General features: G+C 47.7%; 1 protein-coding gene across 1 annotated transcript in view; it reads left to right on the forward strand.

Moving 5' to 3' along the window:
- The window catches only part of TRPM7 (transient receptor potential cation channel subfamily M member 7), a 2,599,208-nt gene that overhangs the window by 44,075 nt on the left and 2,540,327 nt on the right, over positions 1-14,806 (forward strand). The window lies entirely within an intron of this gene.

Consider the following 14,806-nt stretch of genomic DNA (forward strand, 5'->3'; position numbering starts at 1 on the left):
GGCTGTGTGGCGGGGCCCTCGGCTCCCTCAGGTGCGGCGCTGCTCCTGGGCCACCTGCGGGGCTTGGGGTCACAGTTGAGCAGGATTGCTCGCTCGGTTCTTTGCTGGGCTCCGGACCGCAGCGTGAGCATTGTGTCCAGGGTCCTGCATGGCCCGGGGAAGGTAAGGAGAGGGGAGGACTGGGCTTGATGTTTTTTCCCCTCTCCTCCTGTTTTGGCCATCTTGATTCGACAGGTCGTTTTCTCGTGCTCTGTGTACACATCTTTATTGGAAATGAGGGCAAGCACTTGGCAGTATGGGCTAGCCTTCCCTTTTGTTGTGTGGCCTCTCTGCTTCTTGTCGTGGGGTGACAGTGGCAGAGAGTCTTTGAAAGTACGGGGGCTCTGTTCTGTCGCAGGCATGTCACATACCACCCGCTCCCCAGACACACACAGCACAGGATGCACCGGATGTTGGCTGCATTCTCTGGGGGAAGGTAAGGAGAGGGGAGGACTGTGCTTGATATTTTTCCCCTCTCCTGCTGGTATGGCCATCTTGACTCCTTCTACATGCTGTTTCCTCGTGCTTTGTGTATACATCTTTATTGGAAATAATGGCAAGCACTTGGCAGTATGGCCTAGCCTTCCCTTTTTGTTGTGAGGCCTCTCTACTTCTTGTCGTGGGGTGACAGTGGCAGAGAGTCTTTGAAAGTGCGGGGGCTCTGTTCTGTCACAGGCATGTCACATACCACCCGCTTCTCAGACACACGCAGCCCAGGATGCACCGGATGTTGGCTGCATTCTTTGCGTGCAGCCTGTGAAAACGGCGCAGATTTGGACACGTCTGCAAGCGGCCGGAAGGGTACCGGCCTGGCATAGTCTACACTTCGGGTTCGAGTCTCTGCGGTGCTGACTCGGCCCTTCATCCTTCCTAGACCAACGCATTGGAACGATTCAGAGCTTGGGGCTACCAGCTACTGGATACAGGGCTCAAGCCACCTCTCAGCAATGTGGCGAGTTAGTGGTGTGTTTGGGTCTGTGCTAGCTATGGACGCAGACTCCTTGTCCTGTCCTCTTCCTCTGAACTGCACGAGGGAAGGTCAAAGGAGATGATTTTCTTTTCCCTTGTCCGGCATGGAATTATAGAACATGCATCATGGAAGTAATGGCCATTCAGAGGGTTCCCAGTGTCTCTTCTTTTGGGGCCATGGTCTTCTGGACTTCTGGGCTGTCCTGTATCTTCCTTTTGATAAGTGGGATCTTTTAGTGGGCTGACAAGCATGCTTTTATATTGTGGCGCAGGCATTCTTCAACGTCCTGTGATTTTCCTCTGGTGCAAGTGCAGTGACTGGCGGTTTTCCCTGGCTCCTCGTCTCTATCTTCTCGGAGGTGTATGGGACCGGTGGGGTTCGGCTTCCTGGGTAATGGGCTCCTTCCGGAGGGGGGTATCAGTTGCAGTTCCTGTCTCCTCCTGTCCAGGTTTGCATGGTTAGGACTTTGGTACCCAGCTCACGGTCCAAGTAGTTGGCCATGGGATCAGTTCTCTCCGAGCGATTGTTGTGGGTTACTGTCTTGCCCATTCCTCTCCCTGTTCAGGGTCAAGTTTTCTACTTGCGGGTGTTCCTGCTCCCTATGCCTTCTAGGATATGTCAACTTATTATGGGTCTCGAGACCCTGCACTGCTTGTCCGGACGTCTGGGGAGAGCATACTCTGGATGTTATGCAGGGGGGGCGCTTGCTGGCTGGTTTGGGCTGGGTTCTCAGAAGGCAGTGTGTCTCGGCTCGCCTGTTGCTGAAGTTACGGGGCACGTGGCGTCTTGCATGTTTTCCGGTTCTTTGAGCCCGTCTTCGGTTACGTCCCCTGGTGTCTTATACTCTCTTCCACTGGCTTCCGACGTCTCGGCTTTCGTAGTTGTGTTTTCAGTGTTCCCAGCGCTGCGAGTCTCCCTGCTGTGGTGGCGGGGGGTTTCAGGTCTACATGCTGAGGTGTGCATGGTCCATCCTCCTGTGGCCTCTCTTACTACCGACACCGGCAGAAAGGGTCTACATTGGGGGTCCTCTCAGCTCAAGGGTTATGGGATCTGGGGAGAGCCGGTGATCATCCAATTGGCAAGAGTTGTGCCATTGTCCAAGCTCTGGTCTACTACAAGGAGTAGCTGGACGGTTGGCAGTTTTGATCCGATCGGCGGCCTTGGCATATGTCAACTGCAAAAGGGGTTCTGGCCGCTCCTTGAATGCTCTGGCAGCACTGATAGGCACCTGGGAGAAATCTCATCTGGTGTCTCCGGTGGCCTCACGTATCATTCTTGATGATTGCATTTATTTGTGGTTCTAAGGTTAGGGTGTTGTCCATCGGGAATCCCAGATTTTTACTACCTTAGATGGTGTTGGTGCGGTTCCCATTTCCGTTGGCCATGGAATATGGGTGGTGTTCTCTTGAGTTTTGGATATAATCATGATTTCTATCTTTCCTGGGTTGATTTTCAAGTTGTTGGCATTCATCCAATTAAAGACTTCTTTTAGACACTCGATTAGGGTTAAGTAATCGGGTTGAGTGTCTTCAATTTTGTAGATGATTTGAGTGTCATCTGTGTTAGTAGAGTGGTAATAGTGAGTACCCTTGTGGTACTCCACAGTTGTGGATTTGAAGGGCTTTAACCAGACGGTTTCTGTTCTGTCTGCTAGGAAATATTTAATCCAGAGTAGTGCTGTGTCTGTTATGCATATGTCTTCTAGTCTTTTGGTTAGGGTCTCACGGCTAACTGTGTCAAAGGCTGTGGAGAGGTCGAACATAATCCGGGCTGAGGTTGTGTCGGCGTCCGCGTTTGTTTTTCGGTCGTCCCAGATGGATAGTATGCTGTTTCTCCTACGGGGCTGATGCCGACTTGTGCTTGGTCCAACAGGTGGTGATTATCTATGTGTTCTTGGGTTAATTTGTATATGTAGGTTACCAGGAGTTTTAGTGGGTAGGGAAAGTTTGAGATCAGCCTGTAGTTGGAGAGATCTTCTACGTCGCCACTTGTGTTTTTTTTTGTTGTTCAGAATATTTTTATTAGATTTCAACTGATGAATGTAATATTAACAAAAGTACAAACAGTTGAATTTTCTAGAATACAAATGCCACCTCACTTCCCCTCAAAAATTCATCAGCACTGTACACTCATTAGCTTACATTGATGGCATTTAAGTCAAACCATTAAAACTGTTAAATTCATTATACAGTTTCAATTAATTATCAGAGGGTTGTAGGGCAAAGTAGCGGGAAGGCAGGAAGGAAAATAGCAAGAAAAGGAGAAAGATGAAAAGAAGAAAGAAGAGAAAGAGAAAAGAAAAGAAATTACAAAGTTGAATTCATTGGGTCCGTCATCCATATTAAAAACACATAAACCTAAAATCCTTGGAGCAACATCGCATATCAAAAGTTCATAAGCATAATTTCATTGGGTTAGCCTCGTACAATAAGGGTTCATAAACGTAACATCTGCAGTCCTACGGGTTCATAAAGTGCTTCAGCAGTTGCGGTTGAAAGAACATCTGCTCACTGTCAGAAACATATTCTAGGAAAGGGTACCAGGTTTTCTGGAATCTCGGGAGCTTTCCTTCCAATATGGCTGCAAGTTTTTCGAGACCCAATAGCTCCCATACTTTGATCCACCAATAGGCAGACTGTGGGCCCTCAATCGATTTCCAGAATCGGGCTCTAGTGATGCGAGCAGCAGTGAGTAGATGTGAGATCAGAATTGCCCTATGCCCCGACATAGGGAAGGTCCCATCCTCTGATACATCTCCCAACAAGACAACTCTTGGGTCCACAGGGAGCAAAGAGCCCGTGATGTCCTTAATTTTTTATCTAATCTCCAGCCAAAATGTTTGTATAAACGGACAATGCCACCACATATCAGCCAAGTCCCCACGCTCCCCACATCCATGCCAACACAAGTCTGGGTATTCCGGATTGATTGAGTGGAGTCTACTTGGAGGCAAGTACCACCTAAAACAAGTTTTAATGGCGTTTTCTTTCACAAGCGTGCAGCGGGAACTGGTCGGAGTTTTTCACCAAATCCGCTGCCAGGAGTCATCTGAGATGTCCAGCCCTAGCTCCCCCTCCCGAACTTTCATGTACGGGAGTTTCTCGTCTGCTGAGGCTTTCTCCAGTAGTTGATAACACGCAGATATTCTATGTGACTGTTGACCCTCAAGTATTCTAAGTTCGATGCCCAGTGGGGCCCTCCCGCTCGCCTGACGGGTCCCCCTATTAGTGAGCCAGTGTCGCAGTTGTATATAACGGAAACGTTCAGACTCTGGGAGACCAAATCTGTCCTTGCATTCCTGAAAGGTCAGGGGCTGTTGGTTAACATAGAGGTCTCTCAACCGCAGCGGTGCATCCTGGCTCCAAGCTCGATATGCTGCGGCTGCAGAACCAGGGGTGAAGGCTGGATTATGGGTAACGGGAGACAACGGGCCCCGTCCCAAAGGGATCCCTCTCTGTGAGCGTGCTTTATCCCAACATTTAAGTGTACATAAAGTGGTTGACAGCAACCCCGCTCCGTAATTTCAAGCCTCTTTAAAAAGGAATGGATAATGAGCTAGAGGGAGTGGGGCTACGGCTTGTTCAATCCTCAACCACCCAGGGGGGTCTGGGGAATTCCCCCAGGAGAGCATTACAGCGACTTGAGCTGCCCGATGATAGCATGGGATCGAGGGCAGGCCCAGACCTCCCATCATTCTACTCCTTGTCAAGATCTTCCCAGAGACTCTGGGCCTTTTCTTCTGCCAGATAAATCTGTATATCTGTTTTTGAATATTCATAAGTTTGAATTCTGGGATAAAGATCGGCAAGGAATGGAATACATACAACAGTTTCAGGAGCAACGTCATCTTGACCGCTGTAACATGACCCAACCAGGAGATCTCCTGAGAGTCCCAACGTTGCAAACACTCCCCTGCCTCTTTGAACAAGGGGGGGATATTCACCCCATAGAGACGCGCATATGTGGGAGTCAATTTTACTCCCAGATAAGGAATCTATGTTGTCGACCAGGGGATTTGCGACAGTCCTCGTATTACTTCTAGTCTATTGGGGCTTTCAGTTGGCATCATTCCCATCGATTTGGCCGGATTAATCCTGAATCCCGAGATCGAGCCAAACCTATCCAAGAGATCTAAGAGGGGTGGGAGCGATCGTGGGGCATCGTTCAAAAAGCAAAGCAGGTCATCAGCATACAATGCTATTTTATGGCACTGACCTAGCCAATCAAAGCCTAAGATATTAGGGTGCAATCTAGCATGTTGCGCCAAGGGCTCCATAGCGAGGGCAAAAACTAAGGGCGACAGGGGACAGCCTTGGCTAGTCGAATTAGTGGGGTCCCATCTTTATTCATTTTCACCTTGGTGGAAGGTATCTGGTAGTTGGAGAGTATTAATTTGATAAACCCCGGGCCAAAGCCAAACCCCCATAGAACCATTTCTAAATATCCCCACGACATGCTGTCAAACACCCTATGGGTGTCCAAGGACAGTAACGACAGCCTCCCGGGGATCTTCGGGGCGAGAGCGATCAAGTCAATGGCCCGTCGCACATTATCATATGTAGACCAATTATGTATAAACCCTGTTTGGTCATTAACTATCAGGGACGGGAGAATTGCTTTCAAGCGACCTGCAATTATTTTCCCAAGAAATTTAGCATCCGTATTTAATAGCGCAATTGGCCTATAAGGGGCACAATCTGTGGGGTCCTTCCCAGGTTTCAACACCAATGTCGTTGCTGCCTCTGCCATTGACCCAGTCACCACCCCGGTTCTCCACACGGCATTAAAAAGTTTTGTTAATTGAGGGGAAAGCTCTGCTTGGAAAGTTTTATAACATTTATTAGTAAAGCCATCTGGCCCCGTAGCCTTACCCACCGGGAGGGAACAAATTGCCACTTCTGTTTCCTCCACCGTTATTGGGACTTCTAGACTCTCACAAAGCTCTACAGGTATTTGTGGGAGATTTGCTTCTCGAATAAAGTCTCCAGCCAGCTGTGGATCTGTCATATGCGGGGCTGAATGGATTTTAAAGAACCGCTCTATGATCTGAAGTTTCCCCGATTCAGTGAAAACTTGCCTTCCATCCGCCCCCCGTAAGGAAGCTATATGATTACGTTTAGTCTATTTTTGGAGCTTAGCTGCCAGGAGCCGATTCGCCTTATTCCCTTTAGAATAATAATACTGTTTGGCGCGCATAATGCCAGAAGCTGCCCGTCCCATGTGGTGGGCTTCAAGTGCTTTTTGCGCTGTACGCACATCTCTAAGGGCTCTCTGAGAAGCTCTCACTCTCTGCGCCTCTTCCGCAATCCAGAGCTGCGCTTCTAAGTGGGCCTGGACCTGTCTCTGAGCCTTTCTGCGTTCTATTGCCTGTCCAATGACTTGACCCCTAATAACAGCCTTCGCTGCATCCCACACCACTCCAAAATCTAATTTCCCCAGTGCCATTAACCATAAAATATTGATTTATACAGTTTGAGATATTGGAGCGGGCTTGTGGATCCATCAGAATAAATTCATTTAAGCGCCATGGCTGGGGGGAGACCGGGGATTCAGTAAATGGAGACAAAACAGTTAGCACCGGGGCATGATCGGACAAGGCTTTCGGGAGGATCTCAATTTCTATGGTTTGGGAAATAAGAGTGTCTGAGAGGAAGAACATGTCCAGCCTAGAAAATCCCCTATGCACAGCAGAATAAAAGGTGTACTCCCGTTCCCCTTGGTGGAAAAACCGCCAGGCCTCTATCAAGGAATCCTCTCGGAGGAGGGAAGTGAGCGCCATGAAGTGTTTTTTATCAGTCGGGGTCGGAGGGAGAGATTCTTTCAGTGGATTAATCACAGCGTTAAAATCTCCACCGATTATAAGATCTTCCTCAGCCTGTTCGCCTAAAACTTTAGAAATGGAAGCAAAAAATAGGTCTTGACCGACATATGGGCGCATATAACGATAGAAGGGACACCACCTTCCCATATAACGTTGCCACTACCAGAACATACCTCCCCTCCCTGTCCCGGAGTGTCCTGTGGACTTTCAGTGGCGTCCCCCTCTGGATTAAAATGGCCACCCCACATCTTTTCACTCCCAAAGAAGCACAACATTTGGTTGGGTAGAGCTTATCATTCAACCGGAATTCATCTGATGCCAATAAATGAGTTTCTGGCTAGAATAGAATTGTGGGGTTATGTCGCCAATCGCTGGAATAAGGCCTTCCGTTTAAATGGGGAGTTGAGACCCTGAACATTAAGGGTTAGACGGATCACATTCGGGGCGGTCATACCAGTATTCGCTCCAGTTTTATACCATCATGATCCGGTTGGCAACTCCCATGGGGCATTATGCTCCCTCCCAGGATCCCCATCATCTCAACCCAAGCTGTGAAAGGACGACACCCGACATCCAGCAAAGCATTTAACCCATTTCGGACAACCCAGCATATGCGATAGTGTTACTGTTTCAATGGTAATAGGGACGTTACAGATATAGATCTTTTGACAACAAGCATTTTGTTATTTCCAGGCAGACCCAAGCTTGAAATACCAGAGGCGAAACAGGATAAAGAAAGCAATCCAAAATTCCAAAATTAAAAAAAACTAAAATAAACACTTTCAAAAAATGAAGTATGAAAGCTTGTAAACTAGTAACAAGCAAAACCCACGAGGCTACCATAAGCCTCAGCAGTAGATTCAACAACAACAAAACATCAACAATGGGCTCAATCCGACTTGGGCGCCCCATATCAGACGCTGAATTAATCCTAGCGATCCATACTGGTCATGCGCGGGGAGTGCGTTTCACAACAGGACAATACCCCCGAATGGCCCTACAGATATTCTTAACACCTATGTTCGGCAACTTAAAACCACCCTCTGGGGGAACAACCTGTTTATCAAGAAGTTTGATTAGGAAGATGATCTTGCCCCCTGCAGTATCCATAGAATTCAGTGTAGTTTCGTTCATGGGGGAAGACACGTCCATGTAAGCTGAAGTTTGGACCCTGTGTATTAACATCAGGTGTCAACCAGAAGGGTGTCAGCCAGCATCTGCTGGCCATCCGGGACCTTTGAGATGCGTGCGTGTCCGCTATCAGGAGTCCCCTCCTCTCGATGCACGGGCCACCTACCCGCCGCCAACCCCTGGGTCTCCTATCTTTTGGAGTGGACTGAGAACTGAGGTCTGCCTCCAAGCGGGGGTCTTGGTCAAGTGCGGAGCCAGTAGATCCTTCACCTAACAGATCACACACCTCTGCTTCCGAGGATACAACCTAATGCTGGTTGCGAAAGTCAAAAATCAATTTGCAGGGGAACCCCCACCGATGGCGGACCTTCTGGGTCTGCAGCCATGCAGTCACCTTCCGCAGTCGGCGTCGGCAAGTTAGAGTGTATGAAGAGAGATCTTGGAACAACCGAATGGAGGCACCGGGAAACTGCACTACCTCTGACCTCTTGGCAGCTGTCATAATTTCCTCCTTCTGGTGGAAGAAATGAACTCTAGTGAGGACGTCTGGGAGTACATTTCTTTTCTGCTGAGTGGATGAATATACTCGATGTGTTCATCCAAGACCATGGCTGCAGAAGGCGGAAGGCTCAACAACTCTCGAAACAGGTCACCCACATAGGGGGCCAGATCCTGGTCTAGAATCCGTCGAGGAATGCCACGGATGCGCACATTATTGCGCCTAGCTCCATATTCAATGTTCGCCTGCTTAGCCCAAATATCCTCCAGGTGCTCTTTAATTGTCAGCACCCGCTCCATGAGCACTTCAGTGTCATGCGTTTGCTCGCATGTGACATTCTCCAGCTCATCCACCCTCGCCTCAAGACCCCCTAAGTGGGTGGTTAGATCAGCCAGCGACCTGGCCAGAGAGACCTTAGAGGTTTTTATTTCTGCCTTGATTTCACCAGTGATCTCCTGCTTGAAAGCTTTAAACAAGTCCTCCAAGTCGGACCTAGAGAAAGCCATGTCTGAAATGGGGTTGATGGCTGGAGGCGGATGAATATCCACTGATACAATGTGGGTTCGGGGAGCGGGGGACTCCTGGGGCGTCAGGAAGGCCTTAATATCTTGTGCCTTTATTTTTTTCCTAGACCCGACTTTGGGCATCACTAGAAGGATTAAGCAATGGACTGCAGAAACCCTAGTGTTGGACCAGGACTATGTAATAAATAGCAGGAGGGCAGGAGAAACCAGAGGCCAAGCAGGTGTCCCTAAAAATCGGGAGGAACCGTGACTTCCAACAAAGCCTCCCAGTCCCGAGCCAGATAAGTCCCTCTAAGCGAACAGAAGGTGGAGAGGTATGTATGCGGCAGGTGTAGTCCCGCACCAGATCGCGCTGAGGGGCCAAAGGGCCAAAGCTCCTCTTATAATAATTTCGGGAACCAGATTCCCCCAGTACTCACGGTGCCGAGCAGAGCCAAGCTGCAGCGTGCCCCGGGCCCCCGTCACTGGATGAGTGGCGGAGGACCCGCAGTCGTCCCCCGCCCGAGCTCCAGCCACCGCTCCGCGGCTGCGGGCTCACTGCTGGAATAGGAGCAGCAAGACCGCGGGGCCGGGCCAGGGCACTCCAACTCCCACAGCGATGGTCAGCTCCCCCTCGGGTAACTGGATTGCCAGTCGCTCCGCTCCAGCAGCTCTCCGCAGCCTCAGCCTCTCCGCAAGCTCCCCTTCACCAGCACTTGCGTCACTCCACCTCTCGCGGCGATGGCCAGCTCCTCCCCAGGCTCCTTTCCTCTGTCGCTCGCGCCTTTCCAACAGATAGGGCTCCCTCAAACTCTCGGGGCGCCAGTGCCCACCTCAGCGGCGTCCACCTCCGGCACGACAGGCACAATCTCATGGACCTCGCTTCATGAAACCAGGCGGGGGGGCCTCAGCGCCCAAGCCCACCTCCACGCAAGCCCACGGACAGAGCCCCCACTGCAGCTCAGATCCGGCGGGGAGCCGAGGAGCCAGCAAACGAAATGGCGCGCACCTCCATCTTGCTTCTAACGGTCGCGGGGGGGGAAACCAGCACTCTCCCGTAATTTTCTTCAAAATGATGCATCAGATCTCACTGATGCAGCGATCCGGAGGACCAGCACATGTTCTGCCCACTCGCGACCGCAGCGCAGCCACAGAAACGCCAGGATCTTATCATTTCGGGAGCCCGTCGGCAGAGCTCACAGCAGGCACGTCTTCATAGTGCGCTGCCCAGCCACGCCCTCAGTCACTTGTGTTTTTTAAGAGTTGTTTGATATATGCTGATTTTAATGTTTTTGGTATGGTTCCTGTTGCTAGTGAGAGATTTAGGAGGTTTCTTTAATATTCTGATGGTGTTCCTTGTGCAAGGATTGATTTGTAGATGTCATGCGGACATGGATCCATGGGTGAACCTGATTTCTTGCCGTGTTCCACCAGCAAGACTAAAGCCTCTGCTGATATTTCGGGGGAAAGTTTTGGAGTTTGTGTTGTGGTTCTGTGTTAGGTTCGGTTGGTTGGTTGGATGTTATGGTTGGTTGGTCTGTTTTATATGATTTGTCAAGTGTCGTTGATTTTGTTGTTTGCCAGGTCGTTGCACAGTTTCTCTGAGAAGGTTGGGGTGTTGTCGCAGCCTGGTGGGTTTCTCATTTATTTAATGATGTTGAACTTTTATTTATGTGAGTTTGTCACATTGGTGATTCTGTCATCATAATGCCTTCTCTTCGCCTTTTTGTATTTCCTTGTTATATGCTCGGATTTGTTTTTGCAACAGTTTTTTTTTGTTTTTTTTTCTTCTCTAGCTTGTATTCTCTCCTGCATTCCAGCTCCATTTTCTTGTTGTCCTTTTTCATGGTGCTTGGTAGTGGGGTGAACCATTTTGCCATTGCTCTTTTTTTGAGGGGGTGACTGGTTTTTCTGGGGCGATCTTTTCGATTGTATCAGCGATCCATTTGTGTAGCGGCTCTGTTTCCCGTCTAGGTCAGCCAGCTCTAGTTCTGTAATTGAGGTTCTGGTTGTCTCCAGTTGTTCGAACGGGTTGCTTATTTTGACGGTTTTCCAGTTTCTTTTTGTGGTGGTAGTGAATTTGGGATCTGGATGCAGAGTGGAGTAGGTAGTCTGATGATGAAAGGCATGATGAGATGGTTGCTCCACAGCTTTTGTATCGGTGGTGCCGTGGTGATCAGTTTTTCCTGTGCTAAGATTGCATCAAGGGTATGTCCTGCCGAGTGTGTTGCTCCTATGACCAGCTGTTATAGTTTCATGGTTGTAAGATGTCCGGTCAGTGAGTTTTGAGAGTTGGCGTGACTTGTTTCAAACCAGATGTTGAAATTCCCCAGGATAATTAGATGTTTGTGCTTAATGGCTATGTTGGTGATGGCTTCTATGAAGTTATCAACGAAGGTTGTATCATGTGACGGTGGTCTGTACACCAGGATGAATGTGACGTTGGTTTCTGGGTTCGCTGATTGGTGTATGACCATGGTTTCGCAGTTGATAATGTTGAGAGGGTCGTCTGTTTTTATTTTTAGGTGTTTTTTTAATGTTAGGAAAGATTCCTCTTCAATGCACCTTTCCTTCTATTTCTATGGACCCCCAAACTTTTTGCTTTTATTTTTGTATCAGAACTGTTCTTTTTACAGTGCAGTGAAGCCTTAAGCATCACTACATTGGCTTTTGCCCATCTGTTATGGGGAAATGAAATGTCCCTCAGACTGTCAGTAAAGGGAAACATTTTTTCCCTTAGTCTAGTTACTTTGTTACTACTTTTAGTAACTTCTTATCGATAGTGGTACATTTTTATCATTGTACATCTACCATACATCTTACAAAACAGTACAATGAGGAATGCTTTGTTTTACCTTGGACTAACACTCATAGGATTGTTACTGGACAAGCTGGTGGCAGCATCGTCTTAACCATTGTTTGGTGCATTTTGTTTTAGCCTTACTGCTTTTGACCACCAACTGTGGCTAGTGGTCAAACATGGCCATGCCACGAGATTTTCGCTTGACCTTTGGCACTCTTCTCTTTTAGCCTTCTGCCTGGCCTGTGAGGCCAGGAAAATCCTTATATGGACTTCCAGTGCCCAGGAAAGCAGATGCTTTTGGCAGGCTATTGGAAGGCTATGTGTGTTTTCTGCCAGGAAGTGAGCTGGGACTGTGGTCCCAATACACATACTGGTACCAGTGTGTCTGGTTGGAATGAATGAGTTTTGCCGCCAGTGGGCCCGATTGGACCTGTGTGTGTGTGTCAGTGTGTCAGATCTGTCATTGGCTAGTAGGGGCAGCTGCTCTTACCTGGCACTTGGAATAAGAAGAGGACCCACTCTAGATAGATCCTGTTTTTGTCATTGTTAGATTAGTGTCCAAGTAGACACCAAGGGTTTTAACTTGGTTGAGTACTGGAATCTTGGTACTGACAATATTGAAGGTTGTATATTCAGGCTGTAACGTGCTGATTTTGGTTCTGGTGCCTGCTATGAGCAGTTCCTTTTTTTCGTCATTGAGACAGAGGCTATTGTGGGCCATCCAGTTTTGAATTACAGCATATATTTGATTAATGAGCAGGGTATCCTGCTCATAGTTGCCAGATAGGGGGATGAGGATCTGGGTGTCATCTGCAAAAGTAGTGTAGATGACACCCTTTTAAAGCCATAGTACATTGTTGGTCCTTCTCCTTCACCACTGTCGTAATTTGTCATTCCTTCTCCTTTTCAGACTTTTACACCCCTTGGCTGCAGCCCTTCCTACTATCGCCTGAGTCCTGTTTGCTCTTCTCTTTGTCATAGTCTTTCTCGATGACATTGTCATTTGTCATAATCCTTCCTACTCTTTCGTCCTAGTTCTCCTTTGTCACAACCCTTCATTGCTATGCATGTCCTCCTTCTTTATCTGCCTTCCCCTTCATTACACCTCTTTTCCTTGGCATAGTCCTTCATCACCTTACAAAACAGTACTTTCTATACTACGTTCTTAATCTGATTCTAGTTTGAATATAACATTTTATGATTTAAGTTACTGCATGTTTAGGTATTAAAATATCAAATTGAAGGACCAAAATGAATAAAGCTTCTTTTTCAAAGTTGGTAAACATTGTTGTATGACTACTTGGTGTATATATAGTACAGGATATAATATAAAGTGTAATGGGCATCTCCATCGACTGTAGGCAAAACAAACAGATGGCAGATTCTTAGTAACATGCTGCCAGATAAAGGGAACACTTTTAATTGCCAACACACTGAATCTAGAACTATTTCCTAGCCTCAGCAGACTTAATCCAGAACAAATATGGTTCTATAAAGTTATCAGGTGAGATTACAAAATACTGTCCATTCGACTTCTTACATAGCTCTTTATCATCTCTAGTATCTTTAGATAAAATAACTGTTTCTTTGACTAATCTTTGTCGTGTAATAATACTTTCAAGTGTAGTAAACCGTTGAGAGCTATTAATCGATTGTTCCACTTGACTCAACCATTGAATGCGACTTGTACAGGCTCTTAATGGTAAATCTCTAATCATTTCCGTAAATCTCTAATAATGTCCTATTATGAACTCTTAATTTCAATCCCCACAGTAATAACAAAAATGGCATTCATTTTTGTCATGTAACTGTTAGTGTGAACCTGACCTTTATGAAGTGTGCACTAGAGTATGGATATCTGGGAGGGTGAAGAAAATGACCTGTATATTTGAATGTAATTGTTTCAGGCCAGTAGGTCTCTTACGTTTGCTATCGTTTGAAAAAACGGATGAACCCAGCAAAAAGGGGATTATTTCTGGATTCTTCAACCAGCATTCACCTTGTTGGATTGAGCAAATGGGTTGCAAAAATATCCTCATTCTGGCTTCCTGGTATATTGTATAGCACTGTTCTTCTTAAATGTAATGTTCTATTGTCTAGCCAATAGCCAGTAGCTGGAGTGGTGGTCGTTGGTGGATCTAAATATCCAACGAGATCTGAGGTGGTAATCCTAGAGGGAAAAAAAGCCCATTTGTGAAGGTGGAAAATGAGTGCCGTGTCCTGAAATGTGGTACCAGAGGTCACCATTGGCATCAGGAGCAGCAAAGTGCCTGAAAGTGCTGGGATCAGCTGGTGCTCACTCGGGGCCAGCATGGCCCAAAGGAAATGGGCACTAACTGAGGATTTGGCATACCATGTTGTGTTCAGAGATGTTGTTTTCATGAGGGTGCTTATGAATGTGGGGATTAACATGCCAGTTGTCACAAGGGTCTGAAATATCCTCTTCCTCGAAAGAGGACTCAGTTTCCCCTCATTCCCCTTCCTCCTCACCTTTTTTCTTCCACTTAGGATCTGGTTTCTTTCTTCCTTTATTCCTGGGTTTCTCCTTTTTTTGTGGAGATAAGGTCGACCACGGAAGGACGCCACAGCGCAACCGTATAGGTGGGCTGTGGTCAATCCTCTGTGACCGCCAAAATGGCACAAAAAACCCCAAGGAAGTCTTGCGAGGTCAGGAAGCTGAACTGCCACCAATATCGAGGAGGAGGAGGCAGTAGTGGACAAGGGGATCGTCAGCTGAGAAATACAGGGGGTTCCGGGATGAAATGGAACAAATCAGTATACACAGAGAAGGCACTAGAAATCTGGAAGACAGGCAGGAAGATTTGGTACACAGGCTGGCAGTTAAGGCACAAAACGAGAGGCAAAGGCAGTCCGTAAGAAGGCGAGGTGATCCGGTACACGATAGTAAAGAGGATGGAACTTAGAGGAATAGAAGCACAATCTAAACAAGAGCAAAGGTAGGCAGAACAGAACGAGGAAAAGAATAGTGGGAGAAACGGGATAGAGGGAGGAGCAGAAGCGAAAACGAGGAAGGGAGGGA

This window comes from Ambystoma mexicanum, chromosome 11 (assembly GCF_040938575.1).
Source record: "Ambystoma mexicanum isolate Mex_15411 chromosome 11, UKY_AmexF1_1, whole genome shotgun sequence".
NCBI lineage: Eukaryota > Metazoa > Chordata > Amphibia > Caudata > Ambystomatidae > Ambystoma > Ambystoma mexicanum.